Here is a 25,673-nt window from a genome sequence, read left to right on the forward strand (position 1 = left end):
TGTGACTCCAGACTTACAGCAATGTGGGTGACTTTTAACTGCCCTCTGGGCAATTAGGGATGGGCAATAAATGCTGGTCTAGCCAGAGATGTCCTTTTCCTGTGAGTGAATAAGAGCAAAAACACAGTGCCTTGTCGACAAAGATAGTACAACTTAAGGATCTGTATAAACTAGAAGTACCTGACTAGTATATGATATAGCAGGTAGATAACACGAATGTAAGTGCTAAAAAAATGTTATATTTCAACCTGTTTGTATTTACTGCTCACCAAAGCGTAATCTTAAAGCTCTTTCAATGCATCTTAGTCACACAAAAAAAAGCACCATTAACTGTAATTAACCATGAAAACTTTCAGATTAGCTAAACTCCAGTCAATTTTTTTTCAAAAATATACTTTATTCATAAAATTAATTTGATATCTATACAATTGGTCATGCCATACATACGTATACATTCCATTTCTTTATATACAGAGATCGGAATTAATCATTCATATACACAAATCTGTACATTGACCATCCAGGTATTTTGCTGAGGCATCAGTGGGTCCCGATTACTGAGTGAGCCCAGTCAATGCACTTTAAGAAACAGAGCCATGATGTTCTATCAGTGGGAAACAGTTGGAAGTGCCTGCCATGCTGAGTAACCTCTGTTGCCTCTTTGTTAAGTGTATAAGCAGCTCATGAGCTTATTGCACCATGAGGCAGGAGTGAGCTGTAATAGGGGAGGATAGGATTAGCATTATAAACTGGTAGCCTAGTTTGCTTCCTTGTTGTAGATGGAAAAAAATGCTCCAACTATAACTCTGCTGAGGCATTTGTCTTCCATCAGTGATAGGGCGATGCACCAAGCTATGCAAATATTATCATCTGCATTCTGATCTCCATCCTCATTCATGAAAAGGTCTCCAGCTCTTGCTTCATTCAATCTGACCCTTCATAAGAATATAAGACATGGGAGAAGATCAAATCAGCCATTTGATAAGATCATAGCTGATCTTTGACTTCAATTCCTCTTCCCTCTCGACTTTCGTATCCTTTGCTTCTCTGAGAGACCAAGAATCTATCTATTCCAGTCTGAAATGTATTTAGTGATGGAGCATCCACAACACGATAAAGTCACCAAAGTCTTATCAGGCTACAGGGCTGCCTTGTCATTAGGGAGACAGGACTGGTGGTGGTTTGACTTAAGGGCCACCATGCCCTCAGGACAGCGGGCAGTGGTTGAAAATAACAGTTCTTCAGGATAAGCACAGCAAGTACAGGAATTGAACACACACTATTAGAATCACTCTACATTACAAACCAGCTGTTCAGTCAACTGAGCTAAACAATTCCAATAATTCACAATTCTTTGAGTGAAGATATTTCTCCTCATCAAAGTGCTTAATCTTTAACCCCTGAAACTGTTTCCCCTTGTTTGCCAATGGCTCGGGTAATTAGGCAATAGTTTGGTTTGAGCATGTTTTTCCCTCGGGTGAGCATTGGCTTACAACTTCTTTGTTGAAGCTATTAGCATGGATTGTAAACAGCTAAGGGCCCTCACTGATCCATGTGGCAGTCGACTAGTCATGACCTGCACCTGGCACTGACTTTCTGTCTGTTAACCAATCCTCTGTCTGAGTTAAAATCACTCCCAACATATGAATCCTTGTATATTGAATGTACCTTATCACATACTTTTGGAAATCCAAGTGTTGTACATCTTACTGGGTCCCCCTTTTCTACCTCGCTGGTTAGGTTCTCAAAACCTCTAATCAATCTAACCTGGATTTTCCCTTTTGTAAAACCATGTTTAAGTTATACCACGCTTTTCTTTGTAAATTGTTAAGACTTCTTGGTTATTATATTCCAGCATGTTGTCAATGTTAGATGTCAGGCTAACTAGCCTGCTCTTCATTCCTTCAGTCCCCACTTTTCTGAGTAGCAGAGTTTATATTTTCTAATTACGAACTGTTGGGACTTCCACGATTTTGAACTTTTTGAAAAATCATCTGGAGCATATTAAATACTTCTATAGCTATTTCTTATAGAATCCTACAGTAGCATTTTCCCCTCCCTAAGTGGTGAAACAACTACTTGGACAACTGGAAAATTAAAAAAAAACTGGAAATCTGAAACAAAACAGAAATTGCTGGAGAAATCCAGCGAGTTTGGCAGCATCTTTGGGAAGAAAGAGAGTGAATATTTTGAGTCTAGTTCAGTCCTAAAGGATCACTGGACCCGACATAGGTGGGAAAAGGGATGGGAATTTCAGGCAGAAATTCAGGGAGCTAGGTGGAAGCGTAGTGCTAAAACAAACAGAGTTGTTATTAGATTAGATTACTTACAGTGTGGAAACAGGCCCTTCGGCCCAACAAGTCCACACCGCCCCGCCGAAGCGTACCCACCCATACATCTACATCAACCCCATACCTAACACTACAGGCAATTTAGCATGGCCAATTCACCTGACCTGCACATCTTTGGACTGTGGGAGGAAACCGGAGCACCCGGAGGAAACCCACGCAGACACGGGGAGAATGTGCAAACTCCACACAGTTAGTTGCCTGAGGCAGGAATTGAACCCGGGTCTCCGGCGCTGTGAGGCAGCAGTGCTAACCACTGTGCCGCCGTGCCGCCCACTCTGGTTTGTTGCCCGAGCCACATGCTAGTGAGGTGAGAAATAGTGAGAGAGAGGAGTTGAACATGTGGCTAAAGGAATGGTGCAGGAGGAAGGGTTTCAGATACCTGGGTAATTGGGGCTCATTCTGGGGTAGGGGGACCTCTAAACAGGATGATCGTCACCTGAACCAGAGTGGTATCAATAATCTGGGGTAAAATTTGCTAATTCTCTTCAGGATGGTTTAAACAAATTCAGCAGGGGAATGGGAACAAAAATTATAGTTCCAGTGTCCAGGAGGTTGAGAGTAGTGAGGTCAGAAATAAGGCTTCAAGGTTGCAAGAGTTCACAAGGCAAGCAGGAAGGTGGTTTGAAGTGTGTCTACTTCAACACCAGGAGAATCCGAAATAAGGTGGGTGAGCTTGCAGCATGGGTTGTTACCTGGGACTTTGATGTTGTGGCTATTTCAGAGACATGGATAAAGCAGGGACAGGAATGGTTGTTACAGATTCTGGGATTTAGATGTTTCAGTAAGAGCAGAGAAGATGCTAAAAGAGGGGGAGATGTGGCATTGTTAGTCAAGTATAGTATTATGGTAGCAGAAAGGACATTTGAGGACTTGTCTATTGAGATATTATGGGCTGAGATTAGAAACAGGAATGGAGAGGTTACCCTGTTGGGAGTTTTCTATAGGCCTCTGAATAGTTCCAGAAACGTAGAGGAAAAGATAGCAAAGATGATTCTCGAAAGGAACGAGAGTGACAGGGCATTTGTTGTGGGGGCTGTAACTTTCCAAATATTGACTGGAAATACTATAATTTGAGTACTTTAGATTGGTCAGTTTTTGTCCAATGTATGCAGGATGGTTTCCTGACACAATATGTAGACAGGCCAACAAGGGGGTGAGGCCACATTGGATTTGGTACCTGATAATGAACCTGGCCAAGATTTGGAGGTAGGTGAGCACATTGGTGATAGTGACTACAATTTGGTTGTTTACTTTAGTGATGGAAAGGGATATGTATATAACTGCAGGGCAAGAGTTATAGATAGGGGAAAGGCAATTTTGATGCAATTTGGCAAGATTTAGGATGCATTGGATGAGGAGGGAAACTGCAGAGGATGGACACAGTTGAAATGTGGGGCTTATTCAAGGAACAGCTACTGCATGTTCTTAAGAAGTATGTACTTATCAGGCAGGGAGGAAGTTGTCGAGCAAGAGAGCCATGGTTTACGAGAAAGGTTGAATCTCTTGTCAAGAGGAAGAAGACAACTTATATTAGGATGAGACATGAAGACTCATATAGAGCACTTGAGAGTTATAGGTTAGCCAGGAAAGGCCGAAAGAGAGACTAAGAAGAATCGGGATAGGACATGAGAAGTCGTTGGTGGATAGGATCAAGGAAAACCCTAAAGCTTTCTATAGGTATGTCAGGAATAAAAGAATAAGAGGATTAGGTCCAATCAAAGATAGTAGTGGAAGGTTGTGTGTGGAGTCAGGGGAGATAGGGGAAGCCCTAAACGAGTATCTTTTGTCAGTATTCACACTGGAAAAAGACAAAGTTATTGATGAGAATACAGAAATTCAGGCTACTAGACTAAACGAGATTGAGGTTCACAAGGAGGAAGTGTTAGCAATGCTGGAATGTGTGAAAATAGATAAGTTTCCTGGGTCAGATGGGATTTATCCTAGGATTCTCTGGGAAGCCAGGGAGGAAATTGCAGAACCTTTAGCTTTGATCTTTATGTCATCATTGTCTACAGGAATAATGTCAGAAGACTGGAGGATAGCAAATGTTGTCTCCTTGTTGAAGAAGGGGAGTACAGACAACCCTGGTAATGATAGACCAGTGAGCCTTACTTCAGTTGTGGGTAAAGTATTGGAAAAGGTTTTATGAGGCAGAATTTATAATCATCTCGATTGTAATAATTTGCTCAGGGATAGTCAACACACTTTTGTGAAGGGTAGGTCGTGTCTCACAAACATTATTGAGTTCTTTGATATGGTGACCAAACAGGTGGATGAGGGTAAAGCGGTTGATGTGGTGTATGTGGATGTCAGTAAGGAGTTTGATAAGGTTCCCCACAGAAGTCTATTGCTCAAAGTATGGAGGTATGGGATTGAGGGTGATTTAGTGGTTTGGATCAGAAATTGGTGAGCTGAAAGAAGACAGAGGGTGGTTGTTGATGGGGAATGTTCATCCTGGAGTTCAGTTATTAATGATGTGCCGCAAGGATCTGTTTTGGGGTCACTGCTGTTTGTCATTTTCCTAAATTACCTGGATGAGGATCTTAGAAGGATGGGTTAGTAAATTTGCAGATGACACTAAGGTTGGTGGAGTTGTGAATAGTGCTGAAGGATGTTGCAGGTTACAGAAAAACATAGATAAGCTGCAGAGTTGGGCTGAGAGGTGGCAAATGGAGTTTAATGTGGGAAAGTGTGAGGTGATTCACTTTGGAAGGAGCAACAGGAATAAAGAATTCTGGGCTAATGATAAGATTCTTGGTTGTGTAGTTGAGCAGAGAGATCTCAGTGTCCATGTAGATAGATCCCTGAACGTTGCCACCCAGGTTGATAGAGTTGTTAAGAAGGCATGCGGTGTGTTTTCTTTTATTGGTAGAGGGATTGAGTTTTGCAACCATGAAGTCATACTACAGCTATACAAAACTCTGGTGCAGCCGCACAATTCTAGTCACCACATTATAGGAAGGATGTGGAAACTTTGGAAAGGGTTCAGAGGAGATTTACCTGGATGTTGCCTGGTATTGAGGGAAGGTCTTATGAGGAAAAGCTGAGGGACTGAGCATGAGGGACTTGAGGCTGTTTTTGTTAGAGAGAAGAAGATTGAGAGGTAACTTTATTGAAACGTATAAGATTATCAGAGGATTAGATAGAGTGGACAGTGAGAGCCTTTTTCCTCTGATGGTGATGGTTAGCTTGAGGGGACTTAGCTTTAAATTGAGGGGTGATAGATATAGGACAGATGTCAGAGGTAGTTTCTTTACTCAGGAGAGTAGTTGGGGCATGGAATGCACTCCCTGCAACAGTAGTAGACGGTCCAAGTTTAAGGACATTTAAATGGTCATTGAATAGACATATGGATGAAAATGGAATAGTGCAGGATAGATGGGCTTCAGATTGGTTCCACAGGTCAGCACAACATCAAAGGTCAAAGGGCCTGTACTGCGCTGTAATGTTCTATGTTCTAAAAAGTCAAGTCTGCGTTAAATCCATAGATCTGTCAGACCTACTGAGTTTCTCCAGCAATTTCTATTTTTGTTTGTAATTGGACAACTGACCTAGAAGAGGTTCCCATCTACTTCTCCCCATCTCACCAATTGCACCCTGGATGAGAAGGTTCATGCGTAATCTTTTCAACTCATCACCAATCAAGACCCTTAAATGGTTATTTATTGGTCACTTAATGGTCTCAATCCTTACCCCCTGGCTGCATGCCTCCCTGGCAAGCAATAAAGGTGACTGGCTTCTGAGTTGGGTGAGTCATCTGTCAGGTTCTCGATCCAGTGGAGGGGGGGGGCAGTCAGATGTATCGATGGGGAGAAAGGAGAAAAGTGGCTTCTGCAAGCCAAACAGACCTTAAAGCTGCTCCATCCCCGAGTAATAGAAGATACCCTGAGGGACAGAATCATAGAAGGTACCAGCTTCCGATGACCCAGAACACCAGTGTCAATATCTGCTGTCGACTGAGAGATGGGCTCACACTCATCTGTCAGCTCTTAACAAGCTGATTGGCACACAATCAGTCACATTATCTTAATAATGAAGATGACAGGTCAGTCACATAAAACAATTGCTCCACATTTGACCCCAATAGAATAAACATTCTATCCCTCGGATGTAAGCTGTTAGGTCCCACAGACTGGACATATTTAGAATATAGAACAATACAGCACAGAACAGGCCCTTCAGCCCATAATGTTGTGCCGAATATTTGTCCTAGCTTAACCACCTATCCATGTACCTATCCAATTGCCGCTTAAAGGTCACCAATGATTCTGACTCTGCCACTCCCACAGGCAGCGCATTCCATGCCCCCACCACTCTCTGGGTAAAGAACCTACCCCTGACATCCCCCCTATACCTTCCACCCTTCACCTTAAATTTATGTCCCCTTGTAACGCTCTGTTGTACATGGGGAAAAAGTTTCTGACTGTCTACTCTATCTATTCCTCTGATCATCTTATAAACCTCTATCAAGTCATCCCTCATCCTTCGCCGTTCCAATGAGAAAAGGCCTAGCACTCTCAACCTATCCTCGTACGACCTATCCTCCATTCCAAGCAACATCCTGGTAAATCTCCTCTGCACCCTCTCCAAAGCTTCCACATCTTTCCTAAAATGAGGCGACCAGAACTGCACACAGTACTCCAAATGCGGCCTAACCAAGGTCCCCATGGTAGGCTTATGTGGAAAGTCAGGAGGCATGGGATAGAGGGAAATTTGGCCAATTGGATAGAAAACTGGCTAACCGGTTGAAGTCAGAGAGTGGTGGTAGATGGTAAATATTCAGCCTGGAGCCAAGTTACAAGTGGAATTCCGCAGGGATCAGTTCTGGGTCCTCTGTTGTTTGTAATTTTTTTAAATGACTTGGAAGAGGGAGTCGGAGGGTGGGTCATAAATTTGCAGATGATACGAAGATTGGTGGAGTTGTGGACAGTGAGGAGGGCTGTTGTTGGCTGCAAAGGGACTTAGATATGATGCAGAACTGGGCTGAGGAGTGGCAGATGGAGTTCAACCCTGTCAAGTGTGCGGTTGTCCATTTTGGAAGGACAAATAAGAATGCGGAATACAGCTGCAACATCACTTCGCGATTCTTGAATTCAATCCCTCTGCTAATGAACGCTAATACACCATAGGCCTTCTTACAAGCTCTATCCACCTGCGTGGCAACTTTCAAAGATCTATGAACATAGACCCCAAGATCCCTCTGCTCCTCCACCTTCCTAAGAACCCTACCATTAACCCTGTATTCCGCATTCTTATTTGTCCTTCCAAAATGGACAACCGCACACTTGACAGGGTTGAATTCCATCTGCCACTCCTCAGCCCAGTTCTGCATCATATCTAAGTCCCTTTGCAGCCAACAACAGCCCTCCTCACTATCCACAACTCCACCAATCTTCGTATCATCTGCAAATTTATGACCCACCCTCCGACTCCCTCTTCCAAGTCATTTAAAAAAATTACAAACAACAGAGGACCCAGAACTGATCCCTGCGGAATTCCACTTGTAACTTGGCTCCAGGCTGAATATTTACCATCTACCACCACTCTCTGACTTCAACCGGTTAGCCAGTTTTCTATCCAATTGGCCAAATTTCCCTCTATCCCATGCCTCCTGACTTTCCACATAAGCCTACCATGGGGAACCTTATCAAATGTCTTACTAAAATCCATGTACACTACATCCACTGCTCTACCCTCATCCACATGCTTGGTCACCTCCTCAAAGAGTTCAAGAAGACTTGTAAGGCAAGACCTACCCCTCACAAATCTATGCTGGCTGTCCCTAATCAAGCAATGTCTTTCCAGATACTCATAAATCCTATCCCTTAGTATCCTTTCCATTACTTTGCCTACGACCGAAGTAAGACTAACTGGCCTGTAATTTCCGGGGTTATCCCTATTCCCTTTTTTGAACAGGGGCACAACATTCGCCACTCTCCAGTCCCCTGGTACCACCCCCGTTGACTGTGAAGACGAAAAGATCCTTGCCAACGGCTCTGCAATTTCCTCTCTTGCTTCCCATCCTAGGATATATCCCTGGGGGACTTGTCTATCCTCAAGTTTTTCAAAATGCCCAACACATCTTCCATCCTAACAAGTATCTCTTCTAGCTTACCAGTCCGTTTCACACTCTCCTCAACAATACGGTCCCTCTCATTTGTAAATACTGAAGAAAAGTACTCATTCAAGACCTCTCCTATCTCTTCCGATTCAATATACAGTCTCCCACTACTGTCCTTGATCGGACCTACCCTCGTTTTCGTCATTCTCATGTTTCTCACATATGCATAAAATGCCTTGGGGTTATCCTTGATCCTACCCGCCAAAGATTTTTCATGCCCTCTCCTGGCTCCTAATCCCTTTCTTCAGGTCCCTTCTGGCTATCCTGTATCCCTCCAATGCTCTGTCTGAACCTTGTTTCCTCAACCTTATGTAAGCCTCCTTCTTCCTCTTTGCAAGACATTCAACCTCCCTCATCAACCAAGGTTCCCTCACACGACCATCTCTTTCCTGCCTGACAGGTACATACATATCAAGGACAAATTGTATTTGTTCCTTGAAAAAGTTCCACATTTCCACAACATCCTTCCCTGACAGCCTGTGCTCCCAACTTATGCTCCTCAGATCCTGTCTTACAGCATCGTATTTACCCTTCCCCCAACTGTAAAATTACCCTGTTGCACACACCTATCTCTGTCCATAACCAAGGTGAAAGTCACAGAATTGTGGTCACCAACACCAAAATGTTCACCCACTAACAAGCCCATCACTTGTCCCGGTTCGTTACCAAGTACCAAATCCAATATGGCCTCCCCTCTGGTTGGACAATCTACATACTGAGTTAGAAAAGCTTCCTGGACACACTGCACAAACACCGCCCCATCCAATCTACTTGATCTAAAGAGCTTCCAATCAATATTTGGGAAGTTGAAATTGCCCATAACTACTACCCTGTGGCTTCTGCACCTTTCCAAAATCTGTTTCCCAATCTGTTTCTCCACATCTCTGCTGCTATTGGGGGGGCCTATAGTAAACACCCAACAAGGTGACTGCTCCTTTCCTAATTCTGACTTGCCCATACTACCTCCAAAGGCAGATCCCCCTCGAACTGCCTTTCTGCAGCCGTTATACCATTTCTAATTAGCAACGTCACCCCCCGCCTCCTTTTTTACCACCCTCCCTAACCTTACTGAAACATCTGTAACCAGGAACCTCCAACAACCATTCCTGTCCCTCTTCTATCCACGTTTCCGTGATGGCCACAACATCATAGTCCCAGGTACCGATCCACGCCTTAAGTTCACCCACCTTATTTCTGATACTCCTTGCGATGAAGTATACACACTTGAGCCCATATCTGTGTCCGCAAGTATTCCCTGTCAGTGCTACCTTCTCCACAGCCTCCCTACATTCTTGGACATCCTGAAAAACAGCTAGCCTACTTGCTGGACTACAAGTCCGGATCCCATCCCCCTGCCAAATTAGTTTAAACCCCCCCCCCCCGAAGAGTGCTAGCAAACTTACATCCCAGGATATTGGTGCCCTTCTGGTTCAGGTGCAACCCGTCCTGCTTGTACAGGTCCCACCTTCCCCAGAATGCAGTCCAATTGTCCAAATACCTGAAGCTCTCCCTCCTACACCATCCTTGCAGCCAGGTTTGTATTTTTCAACTATTTTATGCTGATACTAATTACTGTATATCCTCACTATGATTTGCTCCGAGGTTATACTGCATTAATGGAAATGTAACTTGTGTGAAGGCAGACACAAGATATTTGTTCAATGTCTCTGCAGTTTCTTCATTTTCCATGAGAATTTCTCCTGTCTCTGGTTCCAAAGTCTCACTGTTCACTTCAGTTGTTCTTTTTCTTTTTATATTATTGTAAAAGCTCTTAGATTCATGGTAGCATTATTTTCACTATTTTCTTTCTCTTTCTGTCACCTTTGTGGTGACCCTTTGCTGATTTCTAAAAAGTGTCAGACTTCATGCTATTCTTTACAACATTATATGTTTTTTTAAATCAAATACTATTCTTAACCTTAGTAAGCTGCAGATGCATTTTCCTCACTTAGATCACGTTTTCAGTGAAATGTATTTTTGTTGAAAGTTTTGAATTGTTTACTGAATTTGTTCTTTTTTATTTACTGCAATAACTTTTGGTCAATTTACCCATCAACCTCAGTATGTTCCCCTCATACCTATAAACAGGAGGGTTCCCTGTTTTGAGCATCCCGTACTAAGGAATGCGATCTCGTGGAGAGGTGTAATTTTTTAAAAATCTGACATTTGAATTTTTCCTATACTTATGAACAATTCCTTTACATTGTCCTGCATTGTGTTCTGACTTACCAACAAAATGACTTGCGACAGCTCTCCAGAATGGGATCTGTTTGCAACCCAGGGTCTTCCAATAATTGACTTTGTTTCCATTTTAATTCTTGTTTGTGGTTGGACCATGTATTTTCAAACTTACTGAGGCATACAATTATATTTCAATTCCTATTCCCCAATGGATCTTTTCCATGACATTATTAATTAATTCTACCTCATTGCCCAATACTAGAGTCATAAAGTCATCCAGCACAGAAACAGAACGTTCAGTCCAACTCGCCCATGCCGACCAGGTTTCCGAAACTGAACTAATCCCATTTGCCTGCATTTGACCCATATCCCTCTAAACCTTTCCTATTTGTGTAACTGTCTAATTGTTTTTTTAGATGTTGTAATTGTACTCACCTCTGCCACTTCCTCTGGCAGCTGCTTCCACATTTGCACCACCCTGTGTATGAAAAAGTTGCCTCTCAGGACCATTTTAAATCTTTTTCATCCCACTTTAAACTTATGCCTTCTAGTTTTGGACTCCTCTAACACGGGGAAAAGACATTAGCTATTCACCTAATCTATGCCCCTCATGATTTTATAAACCCCTGTAAGGTTACCCCTCAGCCTCCAACACTCCAAGGAAAAAAATCTCAGTCTATCCAGCCTCTCCTTATAGTTCAAGCCCTCTAGTCTCAGTAAGATCCTTGTCAATTGTTCTATCAAACCCTTTCCAGTTTAAAAACATCCTTGCAATAGCAGAGCGATGGGAATTGTGTGAAGCACTCCAAGTGTGGCCTTATCACTGTCTTGTACAGCTCTAACATGACTTTCCAAATCTTGTACTTATGAAAGCAAGCGTGCCAAACACTACCTTCATCACCCTATCTACCTGTGATGCCACTATCAAGGAAATATGTACCTGCGCTCCCAGGTCCTGCTCTGTTTTGCCTTACCAAAATGCAGCACCTCACATTTATCCAAATTAAACTCCATCTGCCATTCCCCACCCACGGGCCCAGTTGATCAAGTTCCCATTGTAGTCTGAGAGGACGTTCTTCACTATCCACTATACTTCCAATTTTGGTGTCATGCAAAAACCTACTGACCATACATCCTATTTTCTCATTCATATCGTTTATATAAATGACAAACGACAGTGGACCCAGCACCAATCCTTGCGGCACACCACTGGTCACAGGCCTCCAGTCCAAAAAGCAACCTTCCAGCGCCATCCTCTGTCTCCTACCTTCGAGCCAGTTATGTATCCAAATGGCTAGTGCTCCCTGTATTCCATGTGATCTGACCTTATTAACCAGTCTGTCATGGGGAACCTTGTTGAAGGCCTTGATAAAGTCCATGCAAATAATGTCTATTATTCTGCCTTCACCTATCTTCTCGAATACCTCTTCAAAAAACTCAATCAAGTTTGTGAGATACAATTTCCCACGCACAAAGCCATGCTGACTATCCGAACCAGTGCTTGCCTTTCCAAATACATGTAAATCCTGTCTGTCAGAATCCCCTCCAATAACTTACCCACCACTGAGTTTAGGCTCACCAGTCTGTTGTTTCCCAGCTTTTCCTTAAATAAAGACATAACATTAGCCACCCTCCAGTCTTCTCGCACCTCACTCACAGCTGTTGATGACAGAAATATCTCCGCTAGGGACCCAGTAATTTCTTCCCTAGCTTCCCACTATTTTCTGGGATACACTTGATCAAGTCTCAGGAATTTATCTACCTTTATGCATTTTAAGACCTCCAACACCCCCTCTTCTCTAATGTGGACTCTTTTCAAGACATCACTATTTATTTCCCTGAGCTCCCAAGCTTCCATGTCTTTCTCCACGATGAATACTGACATGAAATATTGGTTTAGGAACTCACTCATCTCCTGTGGTTCCACACATAGATGATCTCTTGATCTTTAAAGGGCCTTATTCTCTCCCTTTTGTTTTGCCCTTAATAATATACTTGTAAGTAAAATCACTTTGGACTCTCCTGAGTCTTATCTACCATTACTATCGCATGGCCCCTTTTTGCCCTCCTTAAATGTACTCCTACACTCCTTGAGCGATTCACTTCATCCCAGCTGCCTATAACTGACATATGCATCTTTCATTTTCTTGACCAGAGCCTTAATATCTCTAGTCATTCAGTATTCCCTACTTCAGTTGGTCTTGCCTTCTCATTACCAGGAACATGCTATGCCTGAACTCTCGTTGCCTCATTTTTGAAAGCCTCCCACTCGCCTGATGGCCCTTTGTCTGCGAACAATCTCCCAATCAACCTTTGAAAGTTCCTGTCTAATACCATCGACACTGACCTTGTCCCAATTGAATACTTTAACCTGTGGGCCATAACTATTTAAAACTAATAGAATTATGGTCTCTGGTCCCAAAGTGCGCCCTCAATAATACCTCAGTCACCTGCCTGAATTATTTGCCAAAAGGAGGTTGAGTTTTGCCTCTTTTCTAGTTGAATATGTTGATTGAGAATGTGTTCTTCAACACTGTGACTATACACTATGGCTATAACTGGGGCGTAATGATGTCTCAGTAAATAGCACTGCTGCTTCACACCCCTGATGAAGGACTTTTGCCTGAAACGTCGATTTTCCTGCTCCTCGGATGCTGCCTGATCTGCTGTGCTTTTCCAGCACCACTCTGATCTAGCCTGCTACTTCACAGCACAAGTTGGAGGTGCCAGTGTTAGACTGCAGTGTACAAAGTTAAAAATCACTCAGTAATTGTAAGAAAGTTCTGGGATTTACATTTGAAAGAACTGACACCAACATGCCCATTCTAAAAGATGAGAGACTTAAACAATCCAGGTCTTTTTCAATATATAATTTCAGTTACATCACACTGTAAACTTTTGCTATATATTCTGTGTCCTACTATCTTATATTCTACAACCACCTGATAAAGGAGCAGCACTTCGAAAGCCAGTGCTTCCAAACAAACCTGTTGGTCTATAACCTGGTGTTGTGTGATTTTTAACTTTGTTCGCCTCACAGCACAGCTGCCTTACAGCATCAGGGACCCGAGTTTGATTCCAGCCTGAGGCGGCTGTCTGTGTGGAGTTTGTACATTCTCCCCGTGTCTTCATGTGTTTCATCTAGGTGCTGTGGTTTCACCTAGCCTAAATGGGTGGCAAGTTTTCACAGAACTAGGATTTTTAGTTTTAGCTTTCTGTAGCGTTTGCTGGGGTCTTGTAGCTGGATGTGGAAACTCTTATTCCTTATAAAAGCTGGGGTTGTCTTCCTGTTGTTGGAATTTCACATGAGACAATCAAGATTACTGAGTTTGTCTTTGCCAAGCATGAGCTATGGGATTTTGCTACATGGGAACTGTTGCTTTAGTCATTAAAAATCTATAATTTTATTCAGTTTTCTTATTGAGTTAGGTTATTCCAATACATTTATTGGTATATTTTAATTATAGTTTATGAATAAGGCCTGTTTTGCTTCAAACCCGATAGATTGATCAATCAAATTGCATCCAGAATACAACTCCTGACGCTAGCCTTTAAAATAATGAAGTTAGGCTCTGGATTATCCCTTTGACAAGTTTTATGGGTGTTTGGTCTGGTTCATAACAAACTGAAGGCTCTTGTCAGGATCAAACTCTCTAAATTCAGGTTGGGTTTAGGATTATTGGATCAAAGGCAGTGAGTGTTGTCTTTTTTTATTTCAGGTCTTGAATTTGGTTGGCTTAAACATGATATGCTTTATGTAATAGCGGCACATTCAATCACTAAGAGTTTCCTGGTGGTGCAAGACATCACTTTGGGAGTTTTACAGAAACTGAACAAGGCAAAGCTTTTGGAATTGGAGTTGGGGTTGCCTTTGTCCTTGGGAAAAGAGGAAGGAGTTGCAGAATAGTTCAACATTTATGATTGCTGGAAATTCCATTGGAAACTTTAGAAATGGCTAAAATTCAATTGCAAATGAAGCAGCTTGAACATGAAAAGTAAATTAAGCAGTTTGAATTATGACTAAAATCAGAATAAAAGCAGAAAGAGAGAATAGCTCCAGCAGAGGAGAAAGAAAAGGAGAGAATAGGCCTGACAGAACAAAAAGAAAAGGAAATGATGGCCCCAGCAGAAGAAAGGGAGAAAGAGAGAGCTTTAGGACATCAGAGGTTGGAACTGAAAACTGAAAGTTGACTTAAAATGGCAGAAGTAGAGTTGAAAGGTAGGACTAGTGATGAGGACAGTGATGACGAGTAAACCCATCAAAGCCAAAAGCATGTTGGGGGTCTGTTTAAATGTATCCAAGCATTGCCAATGTTTGATGAAAAGGTGGTCGAAAACATTTTCATTTTATTTGAAAAAGTGGCTAAATGAATTACATGGCCGGTGACCATACGGGTATCATTGTTTCAGTAGGTTGGTAGGTAGAACTAGTGAGGTACTTGCATCTCTAGTATGGGAGGTATCTGGGGAGTATGATGAGGTAAAAAGTGCACATGAGCTAGTACCCAATGCCTACAGATGTTTTAGGAATCTAAGGTGGGACTCTGGTCAAATGTTTGAAGCGATCAAAGAAAGTAATTTTGAAAGGTGGATAAAAGCACTGAAAAAGATCAAGCCTATCATGCTCTTAAAGAGACGATTATTTTGTAGGAGGTTGTGAGAAACAAAGCTCACTCACTTCAATAATTTCAGTCCGAGACAAGATCTGAATCAGTACTGTCATTTATTTTACCCTTGCAAGAGGGTGCGATGTCCACTGGCTACAACGCAGGGACACACACACACTGAATTCAACTAATTCACGATATTTATGTAATTTGGTTGCTTTTTTCATCCCATTGCTCCTCCCTGTTTATATCTTCCACTTCTCTAAGACCGGCGCCCATTACTCCTGTTTATCTCTTGCCTTATCCGGCCTTGTCTGTGACAAAATGCTTATTTCTGGCCTTACAAGGCCATTTGACCACATCCTGCTGTGGCCCATTGTTCGGTATATCCTTTCTTCACCATTATCTACTCCCTCCATCTGTGCTTTCCCCAACCATACTGATCCTTATGACCTTTTAATTGGGGTTTGTTCTTGTGTTTCTGTAAAAGTAGGAAACAGATGCTTATAACTACTGCTTGTACAAGCATATCTGGCTTAACCTACATCCTCACAGCACCTTATCTATTTGTCTGTAACATCTTCCATTGGTTTGCAGTCACGTTTCATTCTTGCATACAATTTTAGCTAATACAAAAACAATTATGTATTTCCTCCACATAGTTTGCATTCTAGTTGACTCAGCTCTTGAAACAATTACACACTGGTGTGGGTTCATTTACCTTGCATAAGTAATTATGATTGCAGAAGTAGCACTACTTTACCTATATCCCACAATTTCGCCTTTTTCTTTAATTATCATTTGTTACCTTCTGCATTTTTCTTTTAAGCATTGCCCCCAAAATTCGCGAGCATCATTTCGGAGATTTCATCCATCTTGGTCTCACTCATCCCCTCATTATTTAGTCGATAAAGTTCCTCTGCCTGATTCCCCGTTAGGGGCATCTGTTTCACTAAGGCTGTCTCAATCAGTCTTTGGGTATTATACAACAGCCAATGGTCACCAATACCCCGGCTACTACTATCAGGGAAGTAAGGATGGAAACTACCACCCCCTTGCATTTTCCAAACCATGATTCAAGCCATCCTGTGAGAGTTGTGTCTACTCCTGAATTCTCAGCCAGTTCCTCTGCTAAGGTAGTCAATCCCCTTAAGGCCCGAGTAATTGAACCATCAGCCGCAGTGTTATTAGGAATCAAGGTACAACAGCTTCTTCCTAACATCACATACACACACCCTTTTTCTGCTAAAATCATATCAAGAGCCATTCTGTTTCCCCTTTCATCCTACTTGTCACATCAAGCTGTTCTGATATTCCTTTAACCGCATCTCTTGTATAATTTATAAATCGCTGCTGATTATAGAAAATGTAATTTATCCGATCTACATTTTTATTAATTGTTACCCACCAGAAGAGAGCTGACTCAAAGCCTGCTGCAATCTGGTTGCGAACCTTGCACTCATCAGGTACCCCCCTAGGGACACCTACAGAATTGAGATAAATCCTGTCATCGAAAGAAGTGTCTAACAGTAATCTCTCACCCCTTCCCTTTTTCCCTCCTATCTTTTCCTTCTCAAATGCCAGGGTCAATGGAATTGCCAATTGTACAATTGCACATATCCATCTCCAATCTGGAGGGAGGGTGGGTCTCAGTATTTTGCCTCCACAGTACCACCACAAATCCGCTCGGGGAAACTTTAGTGCTGAGTAGTTCCCTCCCTTGTCCATTTTGGTGACATTCTTAATCTCTGTACATACTTTCAGCTCCCCCCAAATCTCTCGATCGACTTGTACCTCGTCTACGCACGCACGACGTGTGATTTCCAACTGCGGCTGAAAACGTAGGGGGGTTCTTTTAAGTCTTTCTTCTCCAAGGGAGGGAACTTCAGAGATAGGGAGGTACAATTCCTATCATTCCATGCAGTCTTATCCTGGTACAGGGCTATCATACATTCCATGCCCTTCCTGTCTCCCTTCCACTTGAGTGGAAAGGGAACCCCCTGGGCCACTGGCCGACCGGAGGCACATGCATAGCAATTACTCTTGTTCAGACTTTTTACAGTATACTTTACCCCTTCGACCCAGGCATTTGCATCCCCGTACCCAGTTTCTATTTCGATAGTCTGTTTCAAATCCTTTACCTCTATAATTTTTACTACTTTAGGGTCATCGGGAGGGGTGAAAGGTTGTACATTATTATCCACTAGTTCTACCCATTTTCCCTGTCCTACACTAATTCGAAAACAACAGCCCGAGAAATCTTTCCCGTTTGCTTTCATTTCTATCCCAAATGTTTCATCTAATTGTATCTCATAGGTGCCCCCCCCCCCCCACCAGGATTGTTTCGTGCCATGTGGTTTTCTTTATCGTTAGGTATATTGGGTTACACTTTTTATCGGGACAATCGCGAGCTGGTCGGAAGGGGGCCTGGTGCACTGTGACGAGACCAGTATACCAAGTACCGTCCCCAAGGCCATCCCCATAGGACTTAAGATGTATCTCTGAGCTGCCGTACTGTCTCTAATTATCTACATCCCCACAATTAACTAAGCTGCATACATCAGCGTCCATTACTTGTGGATTATCAGATTCAGGAACCGTTAATAATACATATGAAAATGATATTTGACAAAATCCCAATACTAAGAGGGCTAGGATCATAACTCTAAGCATTCCCAGTATTCTAAACATCATGCTGAAGCACAAAAAGACTTAATATACAATCTTACAGAAATAATCCCGCGCTCGCGTCACCACTGTATAATCAGTTACTCAAAGTCTCTTTAGCCTGAGTTTCAGTGGGTCTTGCGTTGATTCGGCTGTCCAGACTTCTTCCTTAACTGGAGATTCCACTGGCCCTTTGATCCGAGTGTAGTGAGTCCAGCCTTTCTCCGCCGTCCTTATTGCCGTTTCGGTCGTCAAAAGAGCCTGGTATGGCCCTTCCCAGTCCGGCTGCAATTTAGTCCCTGTCCATGAATTACTAAGACGCAATCTCCCGGTTGAATCGGATGAACAGCGAATTCAAGGAGTGGAGTCTGTGCCAAGAAAGCCTGTTTCCTGAGGAAAGACAAAGAGGAGGACAAGCCCAGTATATACTTCTTTAAGAACAAATCTTTAGTTTCTGGGATTGGCAGTGGCCAGAGATAGGAACTTCCCGAGGACCTGGGACAGTAAGCATTAGGGAATAAACCACCGCTTCCCATGGATTCAGAGCTGCTTCTTTCATTACCTCATCAGCCAGTAATGTAGCTTTCCATTCTTTAATTAACAATAAATTAATGCAGTCATGTTTTAAATTAACCATGAATCAATATGACAGGTCACTGAGACTGTGTGAAGGGATCCTGCCAATTAATATTGATTCAGGCAAGAACAATCGATTTATTGTAAATATTAATTATTAATTATATATTATATAAATATAAAAATCCTTATCTGTAATTCAAGGTGGAAACGCAACAAATGACCAAAACATTTTTAAAACTGTAATTGCGCAGTTCTGTTTGTTTACCAGCCACTTGTGCTTTCTCATTCTGTTTCTGTAATTGTTTTGCTCGAGCACATTCATTTTTAAGAACCTCAACAGATTTCATCACACCATTTGCAGTTACTTCAGTCCCAATTTGGTGGCAGTACTTTGTCATGAGCGCAACACTGATTCTTCGTGCCTCTCATCACAAAACTGTCACCTTAGTCCAATTAATTATTTCGTTCCCCCTGCCCTGGGCTTAAATTTTAAGGATGATCTTGCTGCCCCTGTATCGACTCGGAAAACTACATCCTCTTTATAGAGTCCCACCTTTAAATTTATCAAGGGTTCCTGGTGGGTCCCCCAGGGGCAGGAACCCCTGACACCTCTGTTTTTCATCATGGTTCTTGAACGGTACTGTCTTTACTTCCTTTTTCAAATCTGGACCCTCTCTCTCATAGTGACCCATCCTTTCACAGTAATAACATCGCGCCTGTGGGGATTTCCACTTCAATCCTTGTTCCTGTCCACCAGACCCCTTAACATCTCCTCCCTGACCATTCCAGTTTCTTTCTCCTTTTAATTTTGTCCCTTTTCTTTATTATCTCATCAACTGTGGGCTATAATTATTTTTGCCTTTTGTTTCCATTTCTCATGTTATGTTGCTAGATCAATTGCTGACCCGATTTAACCAACTGAACAGCCTTAGGGCCACCTCATGGCCGTTCTTCATCACCCAATGTTTTGTTTAGACCTTGAGAATTTTTTTTAAAGAAATATTGCAATATTTCTTGCTCCCCATAACTTCAAATACCAATTCATCAATTCATGCTTGATTAACTTTAAAGCCTGTTCCAAACTTGTAAATATATTTATATATTTACATTCATTTATTCAGTGTTCAATATTTAAAATGTAAAATGCATACAGTTCCCAACTTTGAAATCCACTATAATTAACCAGTTTTAGTCCCTTAATTTAAATCCAAAATTAGTTTTCTTAAGTAGTCCTGACCAATCATTGCTCAATTACAATACTATAGGTCGTGAAATAACCGGAGCTGCCTTAAAAGAATTTGTCGATTCAAGTTTAAAAAAAACTTCTAATGCATGAACAATGGCCGAATCCAAGGTCACAGATATTAACCATAGGATTTTGTTTTTACTACAATCTAATGTTGAACTGAAACTTCAACTGTCCTCCATAAATCGCTTTTATGTAAAGATAAAAGAGATTAGTTAGAAACTGATAGTAAGGCAGTCATGACCTGTAAGAAGAACAGGAGTTATCTTTTTTTTCATAATCTCTATAGAATCCTTAACCTTAAAAGAAATCATGTTAAGTTTCCATAATAAGAATCAGATTCAAATCAGTCCCGGAACTCAAGCTCCAGGGAATAAAGCGCAAACATTCAATCACCAACAAACAAATGTGCATTCAAACCAAATCACAAAGGGTTAAACTTTCTACCAACTGTACAGCTCTTTTCATTCTCTCTCTCTCTCACACACCATATCTCACAGACACTTTCTGAGCTTCCCGCAACACGTTTGGGTGCTCCTCGCTTCAGCCCTCTATCTTTTGAATATTTTTCTGATGTCTGGCCATGATTTAGTTACAAAGTGTACCCTCAGTAGCCCTTCAGCTACTAGTCCTTCTGACTTGAAGCATAATCTGATTCCTCCTGACTGTAAGGCTGTTTTTCATTGACATATAAATTCAAATATTTACAAACCCAATCTTTGTCCGACCCGTACTTTGGCCAGAAGACGGCGGGACAAAGAATGGATTCCTTAGTCCATACAAAGCAACAATATTTAATCATCCTTTTCCCTTGTACAAGTATTATTTTTCCAATTCCACAACATCCCGCCCAACGGACTTTCTGGAGAAATGTTGTAAGGGAGCCCGCCTCCATTTCCATTGCCTTTTTCTTCTTTTGTTTTCCCGGAGGCTTTTTCCTTACCCACGGCACAACCCATATTAAGTTCCTTCATTAGTCCCTTATTAACTACTAAAACTCAATCCCGGCCACCAAGGCAGGACTTAAAAGTCAATTTTCTTACCCTGGTCTGTGCACAGAGTTGCCTGGCCCCTTTTTGCCGTATTTTCTATCGACCTCCTTTCACTGTCTGATTCAGATGTCTCTCTTGTGGGATTCGTACCAGTCGCCCAAGGGAGCGGACCAAACCGGGACACGAGACCGCTCCTCAATTGGGAACAGGACGCGTCTTCCTAGTGTCCAGGGCCAGCCACTCCCCCCGGCAATGGAAGAACATCCCGGACGAGCCCCCAATTGTGAGAAACTAAGCTCACTCACTTCAATAATTTCAGTCCGAGACAAGATCTGAATCAGTAGTGTCATTTATTTTACCCTTGCAAGAGGGTGCGATATCCACTGTCTACAAGGCAGGGACACTCACTCACACACACACACACACACACACACAGAATTCAACTAATACATGATATTTATGTAATTTGGTTCCTTTTTTTATCCCATTGCTCCTCCCCGTTTATATCTTCCACTACTCTAAGACCGGCGCCCATTACTCCTGTTTATCTCTTGCCTTATCCGGCCTTGTCTGTGACAAAATGCTTATTTCTGGCCTCACAAGGCCGTTTGACCACATCCTGCTGTGGCCCATTGTTCGGTATATCCTTTCTTCACCATTATCTACTCCCTCCATCTGTGCTTTCCCCAACCATACTGATCCTTATGACTTTTTAATTGGGGTTTGTTCCTGTGTTTCTGTAAAAGTAGGAAACAGATGCTTATAACTACTGCTTGTACAAGCATATCTGGCTTAACCTACATCCTCACAGCACCTTATCAATTTTCTGTAACATCTTCCATTGTTTTGCAGTCACGTTTCATTCTTGCATACAATTTTAGCTAATACAAAAACAATTATGTATTTCCTCCACATAGTTTGCATTCTAGTTGACTCAGCTCTTGAAACAATTACACACTGGTGTGGGTTCATTTACCTTGCATAATTAATTATAATTGCAGAAGTAGCACTACTTTACCTATATCCCACAGAGGTCAATAATTCATTTCCTGTAGTAGTAAGACTTCATGTAGAAGAGCAGAGAGTTAAAACGGCAAAATTAGCAGCCGGAATGGCTGATGATTAAGAATTGGTTCATAAATTAAAGTTTGGCTTGCCATATCAATTTCAATCTGTGAGGGGAAAAGAGAAATCCTCAAGTGGTAAGGGAACAGGAGATCTCATTGAAGATCATAAAGATAGTTTACCACAGGGTAATGAGAAGGGGAAAGAGGATTGAAAAGGCTCCGGTATTTTCACTGCAATTAAGTAGGCTACATGAAGTCGCAGTGTTGGTGGGTTAGAAAAAGCAGTGGGTTAGAAAAAGCAGTGGGTTAGATGGATATGGGAAAATAGGGTAAGCCAGTGAGTTTTGTTGGAGTGGTAATGGAAGGCACATAATAAGCTGCAAAAGAATATACAACTGATCAGGGTTGGTTGGGGAAAAAAGTGCCAGATCTTTTTAAAGAATTTTACCTGCATGGGTAAGATTTAATCATGTATGCCAGAAGGAGTAGGTGAAGAACATAAGATTTTCAGAGATATAGGAGCAAGTCAATCTTCGATGGTGAGGGATAAGGAGATATGCTATTAAGAAGGAGTATTGCCAGAAAAGTTGGTAATATGTGGAATTCATGGTGTGAAGAGTAGTGTTTCCTTGTATAAAGTGAGGTTGGAGAGTCCAGGGAAAAGTAATGAAGTGGTGGTAGAAGTAATAGAGAAATTTTCTGTCCAGGGATGCAGCTTATCCTTGGTAATGATATAGCCAGTTCACAAGTGGGAGTGATGCCTACTGTGGTTGAAAGGCCAGTGGAAAATCGGGTAATTATTACAGGAAGTAAATTCTGGGATTTCTCCTGACTGTATGATAACAAGGTTCCAAAGCCACAGGTGAAAACAGGTGGAGAAATCAAAGAATAAAGATAAGGATGTTGAAGTTCAATTACTAAATAAACTATATTTGAATAAATGGTTGAAAAAAAAGCAAGAGCAGGTGGAGGACAAAGTGAATATTTTTAGCTCAGAAAAATTAGCTAAATTACACAGAAAGATGAAAAACTAAAGCAGCCATATCAAAAAGCGGACACAGATATAGAATCTGATTGTATCCCAGAATATTGCTATCTTAAAAATGAAGTCTTCATTCGCAAATGGAGACCATTACTTATTCAGGCAGAGGAGATGGGCAGAAGTTCATCAAGGTGTATTACCAGTAGGTTATAGGAAGGGGAAATCTCAGACAGTAATCAAACAAGCACCTTTAAGACCCAGGCCCAATTTGAGGAACCTTTGCAAGGGTTTTATTTGATTGCTTCGGTACCTTCCTAGAACAAAATGTGAAAATCAGTATTTGTTGACAATAATAGATGTGTCCACTAGATTTCCAGAAGCCAATCCATTGTGCAATATCATGGCTAAAATGATTAGAGAAGAGCTACTTCAATATTTTATTAAACTACCCACAGAAATACAATCAGATCAATAATCAAAGTTTACATCAAAATTATTCAAAGGGGTTTTGGATAGCTTAGAAATAAAATAATACAAATCCACTGTGTACCCATTCACAATTGCAGGCAGCATTAGAGTGGTGGCCTCAAACTTTAAAGACCATGTTGAGGGCTTATATAAGGCTACCCAAAGGATTGAGATAAAGGAATTCCATTTGTACTTTTTGCAATTAGGAATGTACCTAATTAATTCAGTGTATTTCAATTAGATTTTGGCAATGAGGTAAAGGAACTGAATTGGTAAGTCAGAGTTCAGAGGCCACATATTTGGACTATGTGTCAAATTTTAGGGAGAAGTCAAATAAAGCGGGTGAGTTGGCTAGACAACATTAAGTATAGAAGAGTATGTGATGAAAAGGAAGCAAACAAAGAAATCAAAAAATTGTAATTTTATTAGTGATGATAAAGTATTAGCATTACTATCAGCAATAGATGAAATTTTAAAGGTAAGATTTACTGGGCCTTATGTAGTTGAAAGGAGATTGAGTGAGGTGAATTAGTTGATAAAAATGCCAGATGGAAAGAAATAGAACATAGAACATAGAAAAGTACAGCACAGATCAGGTCCATTGGCCCACAATGTTGTGCCGAGATGTAATCCTAATGTAAAATATAGTAACTTAACCTATGCACCCCCAACTCACTGCTATCCATGTGCATGTCCAGCAGTCACTTAAATGTCCCCAATGACTTTGCTTCCACCACCACCGCTGGCAATGCATTCCATACATTCACAACTCTCTGCATAAAGAACCTACCTCTGACGTCTCCTTTATACCTTCCTCCTAATATCTTCAAACTACTGTTCCTCAGATGCTGCCTGAACTGCTGTGCTTTTCCAGCACCACTCTACTCCAGGATCTGGTTTCCAGCATCTGCAGTCATTGTCTTTACCTATCTTCAAACTATGGCTTCTTATACCAGTCAATGCTGCCCCAAAGAAAGGTCTCTGGCTATTGACTCTATCTATTCCTCTCATTATTTTGCACACCTCAATCAGGTCTCCTCTCTTCCTACTTCTCTCCAGAGACAAATGTCTAAGCTTATTCAACCTTTCTTCATAAAGCAAGCCATCCAGTCCAGGCAGCATCTTGGTAAACCTTCTATGCACGGTCTTCAAAGCATCTGTATCTTTCGTATAGTAGGGTGAGCAGAACTGGACACAATATTCCAAATGCGGTCTCACCAGGGATTTGTAGAGCTGCAGCAAAACCTTGCAGCTCTTAAACTCAATCCCTCTGTTATTGAAAGCCAAAACACCATATGCTTTCTCACATCCCTATCCACTTGGGTGGCAACTTTGAGGGATCTATGTATTTGCCCACCCAGATCCCTCTGTTCCTCCACACTGCTAAAAATCCTGTCTTTAATCCCAGATTCAGCATTCGAGTTCAACCTTCCAAAATGCATCACTTTGCATTTATCCAGGTTGAACTCCATCTGCCATTTCTCAGCCCAGCTCTGCAACCTGTCCATGTCACACTGCAGCCTGCTGTAGCACTCGATACTATCAACGACACTTTGTGTCATCTGCAAATGTTCTAACCCACCCCTCAACCTCCTCATCCAAGTCATTTATAAAAACTACAAAGAGCAGAGGCCCAAGAACAGAGCCCTGAGGGACACCTCTCAACAGTGTCCTCCAGGGCAGAATACTTTCCATCTACAACGGTTCTCTGTTTTCTGTCAGCCAGCCAGTTCTGAATCCAGATCGCCAAATCTCCCTGTATCCCATACTTCCTGACTTTATGAATAAGCCTACCATGGGGAACCTTATCAAATGCCTTGCTGAAGTCCAGATATACCACATCCACTGCTCGACCGCGTCAACCTGTCTTGACAGCTCCCCAAAGAACTCAGTAAGATTTGTGAGGCATGATCTGCCCCTCACAAAGCCATGCTGACTGCCTTTAATCACACTATGCTTTTCCAAATAGTTATAAATCCTATCCCTCAAAATTCTTTCCAAACTAGGGTCTTGAAGCTGGGTATGGAAGCTCTTAATCCTGTCTTTGTTACAGCTAAAAGTTGGGGGTCTCTTCCTGCTGCTCAAATTGCACATGAGACAGTCGGTTTTGCTGAATTGGCCTTTGTCAAGGGTATGTTTATGAAAGGTTACTATTTAGGAACAGTTGCTGTTTAGTAGTTGAATAATCTATTATTCTGTTAAGTTTTCTAAGGGAGTTAAGTTATTCCAATACTTATTTCTTTTATTGTAATTTAACTATAGTTTATGAATAAAGTGTGTTTTGCTTCAAGCCTAATAGTTTGACCAATCCAGTTGCATCTGGAATGCAATGCCTAGCACTGGCCTTTATCGTAAGAAAAAGTTAAGGTTTAGGCTATCTCCTTGATACATTTTCAGGGGATTTGTTCTGGT

At 41.7% G+C, this 25,673-nt stretch overlaps 1 protein-coding gene across 1 annotated transcript in view; it reads left to right on the forward strand.

The window, feature by feature from the left end:
• Positions 1–25,673, forward strand: part of LOC140481689 (progesterone receptor-like) — a 317,791-nt gene that overhangs the window by 258,539 nt on the left and 33,579 nt on the right. The window lies entirely within an intron of this gene.

The sequence above is a fragment of the Chiloscyllium punctatum genome, chromosome 9 (assembly GCF_047496795.1).
Source record: "Chiloscyllium punctatum isolate Juve2018m chromosome 9, sChiPun1.3, whole genome shotgun sequence".
Taxonomy (NCBI): Eukaryota; Metazoa; Chordata; class Chondrichthyes; order Orectolobiformes; family Hemiscylliidae; genus Chiloscyllium; species Chiloscyllium punctatum.